At 50.1% G+C, this 12,493-nt stretch overlaps 1 protein-coding gene across 3 annotated transcripts in view; it reads left to right on the top strand.

The window, feature by feature from the left end:
• The first annotated feature begins 430 nt into the window (after positions 1–430).
• FGF1 (fibroblast growth factor 1) overlaps positions 431–12,493 on the top strand; it is a 92,651-nt gene continuing 80,588 nt past the window's right edge. For all 3 annotated transcript variants that reach the window (XM_039236133.1, XM_039236136.1, XM_039236134.1), the window contains exon 1: positions 431–633. The gene's annotated coding sequence lies outside the window, so the exon portion shown is untranslated. The remainder of the gene's footprint in view (positions 634–12,493) is intronic.

Below are 12,493 nucleotides of genomic sequence, written 5' to 3'. Positions count from 1 at the left end.
CTCTTTCATCCGGCAGCCCTCCGATTCCAGAGGAGCGTCTCTGAGCCACGACCTGCTGTTTCCCTGGTGACTGAGGCTTCCAAATAAACAGGATTCTGCTCAGACAGGCCAGTAGTCCATTCGGCTCAGCCATTTGCCCCAATACAAACCACGTTAAAATAACACTCAGGATAGCTGCCGTCTGCTGTCTCTGCCTCCCTTCCCTGCTGGCCAATAGCTCTGCCTGTTGCTGGCTGTCCAGAGTTGGGGGCACTTAGAGCTCTATGTAGGTCCCTGTGGGTGGGGTCAGTGCGGGCAGGTCCCCTCTGCTGATAAACAAGGCCAGAGAGAGACCCGGAGACTGGCACTGTCAGCGCCCCAGCCTGCCTCCCTGCTTCCCACACAGCCCTGCGGGACTGGTAGCCGGCCCTGTGGCATGGTGTCTGGAGGCGGACCAGCAGCCTGATGTGCGTGCCACGGCCCGTCCCCTCTCCCCACACGGAGCTGCAGTAACAGAGCAGTTCAGAGAGCCGGCGTGGGGCTGCCGGGGAAGCAGCCGCAGCACGGTGACAGTGACACAGAGCAGACGACACCCAGTGGATCCCCGGTGCCCTTGGACGAAGAGGCACAGTCCTCAGCCTTCACAGTTTTCAGGTAAGGATCTGTGCCTCTGTTCTGGGGAGGAAAGAGCAGGGTATGTGCAGAGCTGAGGGCGTGCGTGTGTGTGTGTGTCCGAGTGCAAGGATAATATTACATGGAGAGGGGATAGAATCAGGAAGATGTAAGGCAGTGGGATGTTTTAAGCAGATACTACTGAAACCAGCCCACCTCTGGCTGGGTTTAAACCGTGGTGCCTGCTGCTCTGGGGAACGGGCTCGCCGATGGCACGGGCGTGTAAAAATAGCACCTAGAGTTTAGAGACTGTAAAAATAATCATGCACCACTGCTGCCCCAGCACCTTAATTCCTCTACTGCCAGGCCGATGAGGACTGGAGGGGGCGGAATGTTCTCACTTACTCAAGCACTGGATACAGCCCTTTCGCTCTGCAGCAGCCAAAATCTGTGGTTAGTTAAGTCTGGCTGGCAGTAGCCTGCTGTGTCACACTCACCCTCCCGGGGAGCCTGGACATTCAAATGCCTCAGGAAGTCTGTTCACTGAGCGCCTCAGACTGTACCCAAATTATGATATAGAAGTCGGGTTGAAATACAGGATTAGCTGAATACAATAGAATAGGCTGGTATTCGGACGGCCCCGTGGCTCACCTGGGCTGTCCCTTACCTTCCTTCTGATCTCTGAGCATCACACCCTCACCTCAGTACCCCTGCAGGCTGGCCCTCGAGAAGGAGCGGGAAGGTCTAGCCACATCCATGTCACTATTATCTGCCTAACGTATGCAAAGCTTCTAGAGAAGAGCACTTGTATATTCAGACCTCCAGGTCTGGGGGACAATTCAGGCACCAGGTAGCCATTTCTCAGAGAGCCAAGAGGAACTCACCTTATCTGGGCACTGGGGTCCAAGAACTCCCTCCGTGACTCAGCAGAATGTAAACACTCCGTGCTTTCTCCGGTGGCTGTAGCCCCCTCCCCCCCACTCTGCTGCATTCTTTTTCTGCTTTGGCACTTTCCCTTTCATTCCCTACAGGGATGTGATTGTTTATGATGTAGTTCTGCAAGCAGCAGTGGGAAGGCGAGCATCCACCGGAGGACGACGAGCCGGGCTCTGTGTGGGTCTGAGCCAGCCTGCTGGTGGCAAAGGGCTGAAAAGAAACATAAGCCTGGCTTCGCAGAGTGGTGTCCGGTGCAGGGTTGGCTGGCTGTTTACTGGGAATGTCTGGGTGAATGAGTGCGGATTTGGTGGAGACCGTGATTCACAGTCACAAATTCCCTTTTCCTTTGTTTTCTTTGTGTTGGTCATTGAGGGCTTCTGAGGAAATTCCCCTTTTGAGATTGTCTATGTGAAGGCAAGATCATCAGATGAGCTGCTGAGGACAGCTGGGGACACTGGAGGCTGTCTTCTGCGGACCCTGCCTTTGTTAGTATGACTAAATGGATTTGCAAATGAAGTACTTAATCCAAAGCCAAGTGAATCCACAAATAAGGGAGAAAACAGCATTTCTTGTAAACTCTCTCCCAGATTTGGTGCATACATACAGATGTGGTTTGCCTGGATCCAAAAAGGATTTATGGAAGAGCGATGAGGTTGGCGAAGTGGTTTGACGTCATAGGCCAGTAGCATCAACCCTGATGATGATATTTTCGGGGGTGATGGTTGATGACATCTTATGTTCCATCTACACTAGGCGAAGGGATGTCTGACCCCAGGACAGAGAGTGTGCACCCTTACTTTGTTGACATGCATTCCGTGGACACTCGTAAACCATGGAGGAGCATGGAGCCGCTAGGCCTGCTGGGCTACCTTCTAGAAGGGGAGGGATGGTGCAGAATGGAAGGCATTCCCCATCCACCTGATCAAAAGGGTGTTGCTTGGCTAATGTAATACTCCTTGATTTAAGCTACTGGAAAAAGAATCTGTCATTTGTGCCCCAGACATACCCTGTTTTAGGTAAATCTGATGCCTACACACGAAACAAACTGTAGGCGAATGATGGTTTTTCCCTGTTTTTCACTAATTAACAAATGTTCGTTGAGTACTGACAAGGGGTCCCATTTCAAAGTACAACTGGGTTGAGCCCCACTCAGCCACAGAAAAGGGAGGGCACCTACCTGGGTAGGCAGGTAACAGAGAATGGGCGTGGACTGACAGGATGTCCAACTCAGCTGGGAGGCAGGGTCCAAAGTATGGGAACAAGGGCAAGCATCCGGGCCACTGGTCTACAGAGAGAGAAGAGGGTGGAAGGGAACAGTAAATGTTTGATTCCTAAATATCCCTAATTAAGACAGGCAGCCTAACATAGTGAGCAAGTACATAGATTCTACAGCCGGGTGCCGGGGGGTTCAAATTCAGACTGTGCCATCTATTAATTCTGTGGCTTTGTGACTCAGTTTCCTCATCTGTAAAATGGGGTAATAAAGCACCAACCTTGTTGCTGAAAGGATCAAATGAGGTATGCTCTTAGCAGAATGCCTGGCTTATTATGAGTATTATATGTTTGTTAGTAGTAGTAGTAGTAGTAGTAGTAGTAGTAGTGAAGAGTGAGTTCTGAAAACGCTGTCCACAAGTCCTTTTGTTTCAAAGTCCAAAGTGACACTATTTGTTTCCTGTGCCCTTACTATGTGATGGGTACTCTACTTTGCTTTACATGAATGACCTTGCTGAATTCTCATAACAACTCTGGGAAGTAGGAATTGAGGCTTGCTGGGCTGGGCCATTTGCCAGAGTTCACACAGTTACCAAGTGAAAGAGCCACACGTCATACCCAGGCTGTGCTCCTACCTGATGTGCCACATATGTTTTGTTGGATCACTGGGGGGATCCTAAGAGGCAGGTGGAAAATGGCAACAGGAATTCAAAGACAGATGATATGTGAAGACCTAGAAAAGTAGGCCAGGATTTGGAAGCTCTACTAAGAAAGGCAGACCCCAGGGGTACCTGGGTGGCTCAGTCAGTTAAGCATCCAATTTCAGCTCATGTCATGATCTCACAGTTCGTGGGTTCAAGCTCCACGTCAGGCTCTGTGCCAACAGTTCAGAGCCTGGAGCCTGCTTCGGATTCTGTGTCTCCCTCTCTCTCTCTGCTCCTTCCCTGTTCATGCTCTCTCTCTGAAAAATAAACATTTTTTAAAAAATTAAAAAAGAGAGTGAGAGAGAAAGCCAGACCCCAGCTTGGCCCACAGGCAGAATCTCCACTTTGAGGACCTATGGCCTTTGAAACCAGGTCTTCAGGAACAAGACATGAATGCAGGCACAGGGGACAAGATGGGCCTCAGGCTTTCCTGAACCAGTCAGCAGATGATGCCCATGAAGAAAGGAAATAGTGCCTGGCATCAGAGATACAGGCAAAGTCACGGCAAGCCTGCTGGGCCAGAATCCCCCTCACACTCTCCAGGCCTAAGGTCAGAGGGCATTTTAGGCTAAGCTGCACATCAAGACTGGGTATCTCCAGTTGTAGAGAGAGAAGGAAAGGGCAATCCATGTGTGCTGCAGTGTAGGTGACAGTGATGGAAAAGACTCTATCTGCCAGCACAACCCCCCACTGAGGGGAACATTGAGAATGTGACAGAGATATGTTTTATGCATAACTGCTCAAGGTTACCTCGCTGATTTTGTCTAAGGAATGCTAGTGATGGGGAGTGTGTTCTCCCCACCCCCTGCACCAGGGCTGTGGAGGTGTTTGGAGACTGCTTCGGACAAGACTCACCTCTACCTCTCCAGGACCTGTAGTTTGCAAATGAACATGCATGAGAATCACAGGGGAGCTTGTTTAAAAAAATCAGGTACCCAGGTCCAGCCCGTAGAAGTCCTGATTTAGTCAGGTTCCGCAGGGACCTGAGATTCTACCTTTACTGGATGGGGCCCGGGTGATTTTATCTTTGGTCCACGGGCCACAGGTGAGGAAAGCCAAGTGTGACCATTGCTCTGATTCTTTTCCCTTCATTGCTGGAATGAGAACACAGAGTCATTTCGCCTGAATCAGGGACAGTAACCTCTTCCTTGTCATCCCCTTCTTCCTGAATTACCATCTTCCTCGGACTAGCCCTCCACTTGTCATAACATCAACGACTGCCCATGTGCCACCTACTGCGTTATGTGCTGGGCACAGTGCCAAGCCCTTCATGCCATTCCCTCACTCAGCCTTCACAACCATCCTATAAGTTAGGTGCAATCATTATCCACCTTTTACAAGTGAGGGAAAAGGACCCAGTGCTAGTAAGTGGCTGATGTGGGGTATGAACTCAGGATGAGCAAATGACCAGAGCACCATCATGTAACCTCCATGTAAGTGGAATTTTACCTGTTTGTCACGTCAGCCTTTCCTTCTTGCTTCTGGGTATCTTTCTCTGGTTCACATTCCTCTCTGGTCCACTTCCGTCCCAGGCCCCCATATAATTTCCTCAGAAGATGATATGGCCCTGTGCGTTTATACTTTTTTCTTACTCAATAAACCAGAAAAGGTTGGGGTGATGGGCAAGTGGAAGGCAGGTGTTAGGAGCTGAACTATGTCCTCCCCTTAAATTCATATGTTGAAGTCCTAACCTGCAGAGTATCAGAACGTATCTTATTTGGAGATGCCTTTCCAGAGGATATCAAGTTTAAATGATGTCATTAGTGTGGGTACAGTATGACTGGCATCCTCCTGAAATGGGGAAACTGGGACAGAGGGAAGATGACATGAAGACACAGGTTAAAGAGGGCCATCTACAAGTCATGGAGAGTGGCCTGGAACAATGCTTCTCCTCCCCGCCCTCAGAAGGAACCAGCCCTGTCAATACCTTGACCTTGAACTTCTGGCCTCCAGAACTGTGAGACAAAACGCTTCTGTTGTTTAAGCCGCCTAGTGTGTGGTTCTTGTTACAGGAGCCCTAGAAAAGTATGATAGTGGGAGCCAGATTCCCAGGTTCATCCCCAGGCCCTGAGTTTGGGGTGATCTAGTTGCAGGCCAACACATTTTGCCAAGTTATAACAACATTCTTGTTTCTTTAACTCATGACTGCTCTTTCTGCTGACTGTAAACAGTGTTCGTGGGATACACAGGTAGGCCCGGGACCCAGAAAGGAAGAATGAATGAGCAGCAAGATTGAGAAGGGAGGAGGGAGGAGGGAAGGGAAAGTAAAGAAAGGAAGAGGCAGCCAGATAAAGAGGACAGATAGTGGGGACTGAGATGGGGGGAACTTGAGGGTCATTTGCCTACCTGAGGTGTGCCAGGGAGCATGCTAGATACTAGGGCTGTGACATAGCCTGGAAGGGATGGCCCCTGCCTTCCCGAAAGCTAGAGGCTAGAGACAGACATAGACTCAATCACACAGTAATTCTCCTGTGTGTCTCAGGAAAGCATAGGCAGTACCAGAACCAGTCATGGCATCTGGGAACGTTTTGGGGTGTTCAAGATGCTTGGATTGAGATTTGGGGGATGGGCGAGCATCCCGTGGCTGAGGGATGAGTGTTTCAGATGGAGGGAAAGTACTGCAGAGGTCACACGGTGTGAGGAAGTGCTGTGTTGCCAAGGGGTGGAGGAAAGGCCAGTGTGGCTGGAAGAAGGAAGGGAAGAAGGAATGCAGGGAAGAAAGGGGAGAAGTCAGAGCGCAAGGCCGAAGAGGGACCAGACCATGGCAGCCATGTTGAGAGTTTGGGTCTTTCAAATGAGAACCAGAGGAGTCCAGGGAAGGAAGGGATCCTGGATACGTCACACTCCTTTCGACAAAGGGAATGCTGGGATAGAGACATCAAGGCCATGACTGAGCGATGGGTCTTTCTGACAGCAAGACCTCAGACTTCTTGAGCTCACACACTTGGGGTTGGCTGCTTCGCCCCCAAGGACTGGAGTTCCGGGACACTTCCTACAAAGTGTTCTAGCCACAGTCGACCCTCAACAGAGCACAGTCTAGGGATTTGTCAAGGCTCAATCGGGAAGGGTCACATAGGGACAGTTCTGTCCTGTCAGTGAGGTTAATGAGCAGGCTTGACAGCTTGGAAGGGTTGGCCAGGCAGCCCCCTGCTTGGCCGCGTTTGGAGACACAGGGAGGCCTCCGAATACTGTCTGCTTGCTGTACTTTGCCTGAAGGTGCAGGAGCAGGCGCGCATTCCAGAGACTAATTCTTCTGTGGGGGCTGCGGAGAATGGCACAGATTCTGGTGAGAAGGGGAGAGAGGGGAGGGCAGGGAGCCTGGAAAGACCCCCGAGGGCACCAGGGTGACAGGAGCAATGAAGAGGACCTGATGCCAAACGCTGCCTTATTTGGGAGTTCATGGGAGCAGCGGCAAGGTGGGCCTGCGGCCCTCCAGGTGCCCGAGCACCCCGCGACCTCATGCACGCCATTTCCATCACTGGGAAACTTCTCATCAGTGCCAGCTGTCGTTGGCATAATCCACACAGGAGCCTCAATGCAAAAGTGAAGGCAATGCCTTTGCATATGCCCCGCCTGCCACAAAAAGAACTCTCTTCCTTTTCCTTTCTGAAGAGGGGCTGGATTTAGCTAAGCAAGGATGAGGATGAGTTTTTGGAGCAAGTGGAGCACACTGTGGAAAAGAGAGATGATTATCAGGAGGAAGGTGAGTAAGCAGCCCAGGACCTCTCGGGGAGCAGGATCCCCTGACTCAGCTCCTCTTACATCTCCCACCCACTCCAGTCCCACTGGCCACTTTTCTGTTCCTCTGTGATTCCACGTCCTTACCGGCCTCTTGGACGTTGTGACTGCTGTTCCATCTGCCTGGAATGTTCTACCCTGTTCTGGTGGGTTTTTTAAAAAATGTTTATTTATTTATTTTGAGAGAGAGAGAGAGAGCACAAGCAGGGGAGAGGCAGAGACAGGGGAGAGAGAGAATCTCAAGTAGGCTCCACACTGTCAGCACAGAGCTCAAGCCGGGATTCAAATCCATGAACTGTGAGCTCATGACTTGAGCCGAAGTCCGATGCTTACCTGACTAAGCCACCGGGAGCCCCAGTCCTGTTCTTCGCATAGCAGATCTTCTCATCCTTGGGCCTCACCTCTCTCAGCAACTCCCCAAAGAGGCTTCCTTTCCTGTGTTGGTCACAGGACTTGCCCCAGTCTGTATCTATCTTGTCAATTTTTTAACACTTGCTGTTGCCTGTCCTCCCCACTGGAAGAGGAACCTCATGAGGGCAGGATCTCATCCATCTTGTTTCATGCTGTATCCCCGGGACAGAGCCTAGCCTTGAGTAGGTGCTCAATAAATACCAGCCTGATGAATGAATGAATCATCAAATCTTGGATTGAGAAATCCCAGGCCCAGGACAGCAGTGGGATTTCCCACACTCTGTTGCTCCTCACAGTTCTAGAAAGGGGTGCATCACATGTGAAAGCAAAGCTGACAAGTTCGCATCCAGGGCCTGTGACCCTGAGTTAGGGGACCACACCCCCCATGGACCCAATGCCATGTGCCATCTGCCCTGGATTAGCCAGCCTAGTCTCATCTCTTCAGAGAACTCACTTTGGTTGCCTAGAAAAACCTAGCTTACTGGTATTATTAATGCTTAGAGATGAATACCTTCTTTGGCTGATGGGCATTGAAGGCACACAAGTGATGTCCGGCACCTAGAAGGGAGACATTGATCTGGCATGTTCTGGTCCTCACACCCATGGAATAAGATGGACCGGCGCGTGTCCGACTTCACCATCAGTCTGATGGGAACACAAGCAGTTTGCATTGATTAATCAATGTGTGCAAAGTGTTGCACCAATACCTCTGGGGACATAAAGAGCGTCTAGAAAATGCAACTCTTCTTTTCCTTCCTCAGAATCTCTGTCAGAGTTTAGAAATGGCAACCGCAGGAGAGCTGAGATGAAGGCTCCAGTCCTTCCCTGGAACCCACACAGAGCAAGTATGCAGCCCAGAGAATGTTCTCCTGGTTCAGAGTCACAGACTGGGTTGGCCCAGGCTTCTTGGCCTTTAGCGATAAGGCGTTTAAGTTATAGGAGCAAAGGCAAAATCCCACTCAGTTAGCCATAAAAACCTTGCTGCCATTTTCCCCGGCTGGCCGTGGATGTCTTTGCTAAGGACTCTGGAAGCAGAGTCCTAACTTTCTTTGAAAGAGAGCTAACATGGAAGCCCAAGATTCTTCTCACGGTTCCAGGTCTGCCCCCATTGCTCTCCTTACCCTTCCCATATTTCAGGGTGACGGATTATGGTGCCTAATGTTAGGATCGCAAAATGGCCCATAGCACAGACTCTGGGGTAAGACTGGGTTCGAATTCTGGCTCTGACCCTCAGTAGGTACATGGCCCTGGCCATGTTACACAACCAGCCCATTTCTATGAAACAGAGAGAACAGGAGCAGCTATTTGCTGGGGGTTGTGGCCAGAAGTCCATACTGGGCTCCATTATCAGCACTAGGTGCTGCTCCCTCATAGGGTTGTGTTAAGATTTCAGCGAGATAACACATAGAAAGCACCAAAAATGTTTCAGTATGCAACACACAGCACAGTATTTGCCCAATAAAATATTAATTACGGCTACCGACAGGTCTCCAGTCTGGCTAAGGCGTTTTTGGAAGCCTTCGTAAAGAATGTATTCCATGTAAAAAAAAAAAAAAAAAAAGTGGTCCGGGGCACGAGGGTGCTCGCCTGGTGTCCTGCCATCCCTCCATTAGCTTTTTCTGTTGCAAGGGACACTGATCACCCTGTGCTTTCTCAGCACTTAAAATCCTCATGTCAGGAAACAAGAACTAGCCAAGAAAGCAACAGACCCCTTGATGAGTTGAAGCATGGAACAGACACAGGGCGTTTGTTCAGCAGTTTTAGGCTGAGGGCGTTTCCGACAAACAATTAATGGAGTCACCCCAGCAGGCTCCTTCTGCTCAGTGGATTTGGGATTCCCACTGGGCCAGGGACACAGACTACTCACAAATTCTGCTCAAGGGCCCTGGTCCGAGGCTTTGAGCTAATGTCACTTGAAAATCAACTGCAGCGATGAAAGGGACAGTCTGCAGGGGGCTGGATTTTGCATCCGGGCTGTCCAGTGCTCCGCCCCTCCCTCCTGAGTGACCTTGGGTGAGGAACTGGTTCTTTTTAGGCTTTGGTTCCTTCTCTACAAGAACTGCCTTGAGAGAGTAGCTCAGAGGTTAAGTGTGGTGTGTAAAGCAGCAGCTGTCTCTCCCCATACCCAGTCCTCTGTGGCCCTCTGGACCATCGCAGAGCTGTGGATATGGAAAAAACCCACTGGTGATCAATGTTTTAAAGGCTTGCACATATTGCCTGCACCAGGTGACCATGAGCACATCCCTTGGCTTCTGGAGCAGCACAGAGAGATGGACTATGGGAAGGGGCCCAGGCCACATTCTGAAGGAGGAGATGCTGGCAGCCCCCGCGCTCAGCTTGGCCCATCCTTGCACCACAGGGGCCGGGTCTAGATTATGGATTTTTAGCCTGCTGCTCCTCTGGGTTGTCAGACTTCTCACGAAGGCCTGAAGATTGATGGTCTTCCTTAAAGGCGGTGGACCCCTTCCTGACCCACTGTGACCCTCCCCAGATGCCTCACCCCCTCCCACTAAGGCCTGAGGCTTTAACACACAGCTGGTTCAGGGTGGATCCAAATGTAGGCAGTGCACGTTGGGGGAGGGCGTTTCCAAGGCGACGTCCCAGCTGTCCCTAATGGCCCGCTGACCTGACCCTCCCCGCCTTACGCTGCCCCAGAATTGAGCTAAGGCTTTAGGGCGGATATACCTTAGGATGTCTGGCTGGAGCCCTATTGTGGTGGGAGGTTCAGATCCCACGCTGGGATGGGCCCTGGGGAAGGTCAGGGGGAGGGTGAGCCAAAGCTGGCTTCATCGCCTCAGTTACCTCCTGGCCTTTCCTTCTTCTGATGGAGAGGCGGTCAGACGCGGGGTGTGGAGGCCCCTGTTTCAGCAATTGTAAAGAACGTCTCTTCGAAAATCTCTCAACATGTCTCGTTGTAGGATGGAAGCAAGCATATCCCAGCTTGGCCCCTTTAAAGTCTTTTTCTATTGGAGATCAAGAGAAGGACCTCTGGTGACTAATTAGGAATCCTACATTCGTCAGACTATTACAGCCCCAAAGTCAGTGTTTCCCCGGAGTCAAGGTCCCTTTCTCTTCCTGGCCAGTCCCACATCCTGCCGGGCCTGCGTTGGCTGCTCATGTTCCTCATTATCTCTCCCCCATCCTCTTAAAGGCTTCTCACTCCACCCAGGGGTTTTATTTTTAACCTTGCACAGTAATGCTAGGGCTCAACAGGACACACTGCCCACATTCACGGGAGACTGGGCTGCCTGGAAAAGCACCCCCTTTTAGGAGGCTTCCTCCCTCCTCTCCCCGTCCATTCCTTTCATGTTTATTGGGCACCTTCTCTATGAGGGGCTCTGCCAGAGAACACAGCAACAAAGGGAAAGATGGTGTCCTGCCCTTGAAGCGCTTACATTCTAACAGGGTAGGGAAGACTGGGGATGTAGACACACACCAAATAAGCCAACAAATAAATACATGAAGTAAGCAGAAATTTGTCAAGATCTACTCTATAAAAGGGACATACAAGGCACTGGAACAAGAGAAGCTGTTAAAAATTAGGTGCACAGGGAAAGCCTCTTGAAGGGGATGACACAGAAGAGAAGACCAAAAGAATGAGGGGCACCATGCATGCAAAGAGTAAGGTGAAGAATGTTCTTTGTGGAAGGAAGAATATGGAGTGAGGCCCTGAGGTGAGCAAGTGCTTGGTGTGTTCTAGAATCCAAGAGAAGGCCAAGATACTTCAAGCATCGTGGACAAGGGGCAGATGTGGTCAAAACGGAGAAGTGTGCGAAGAACAGATTACACAGAGATATGGAATCATGCAGAAAGTTGGTTGTTGTTGTTTTTTTTCCCTGAGGGCAGTGGAAAGCCACCAGGGATTAGAATTAGGGGGTGACATGCAATGATTGATGTGTTAAGACTCTTATTGGGTCCCGAGTGGAGAACAGATCTTAAGAGAGGCAGGATGGAAAGCAGGGCATGAGTTAGGAGGCATCAGGATCATGCAGGAAGGACAGGATGGTGGCTAGGCTGGAGCAAGGCAGTGCCACAGCTAGAAACAGGCAGGTTCTTCCAGGAAGTAGCCTGCCACTGGACATTCCCCTTACAAAGAGTCATAAGACAATATCCCACACTCCTAAGACACAGGAGAACACTAGGCTCCAAAGAGAAGAGGTAAACATAAGCAGTAGAGTTTAGATATCCTATTGTCTGTAACTAGCCATATGTATTAGGTTTCCAAACCCAGTTAAGTAAGATCTTTGTCCAACAGTGGCTCCCACAGCTTTCTGAAAGGTGTATAAATGCCCCTTTACACCATGACAGCTCTCTCAGTCCCTTACAGCTTTGCCTTAGATAGGAGGCCAAATGGCTTTGACCCAGTGATCTCACCTACATACAAAGTTCAAAGGTGACATTATGTGCCTGAATGACTTGAATAGTGGTCTCTTCTGTCCAAGAGAAATAGAACTATTTGTAGTCTTTGGAAGAAAGTAGATGAAAAACAAAACAGAATGGCAACGTAGCAATTCTACACAGAGTAACAATAATAGTTATTATTTGGTGTGTAGCAACTCATTTAATCCTCCAGAAGACTGATGAGGTAGGTACTACCCTTGACACTTTGTACTGATAATGGAGATAAGACTTTGGAGGAAGTGATGTTGGAGTACAAGTGGCAAAGTCAGGGCTCTCAGGCTGGTGGCTCCTTTTGGCTCAATGAACTCCTAATGATCGGGTCTCAGGGGCTATCTCCTTTATGACTACTCTGTTATAAATATTGTGTTGAGGGGTGCCTGGGTGGCTCATTTGGTTAAGCATCCAACTTTTAATTTTGGCTCAGGTCATGACCTCACAGTTTGTGAGTTTGAGCTCTGTATTGGGGGCTCTGCACTGCTTGGAATTTTCTCCCTCTCTCT

Source organism: Hyaena hyaena, unplaced genomic scaffold (genome assembly GCF_003009895.1).
Source record: "Hyaena hyaena isolate Hyena2069 unplaced genomic scaffold, ASM300989v1 scaffold_107, whole genome shotgun sequence".
Taxonomy (NCBI): Eukaryota; Metazoa; Chordata; class Mammalia; order Carnivora; family Hyaenidae; genus Hyaena; species Hyaena hyaena.
Note: the sequence above shows the minus strand (reverse complement) of the source record. Positions and strands in the feature narration are given on the sequence as shown.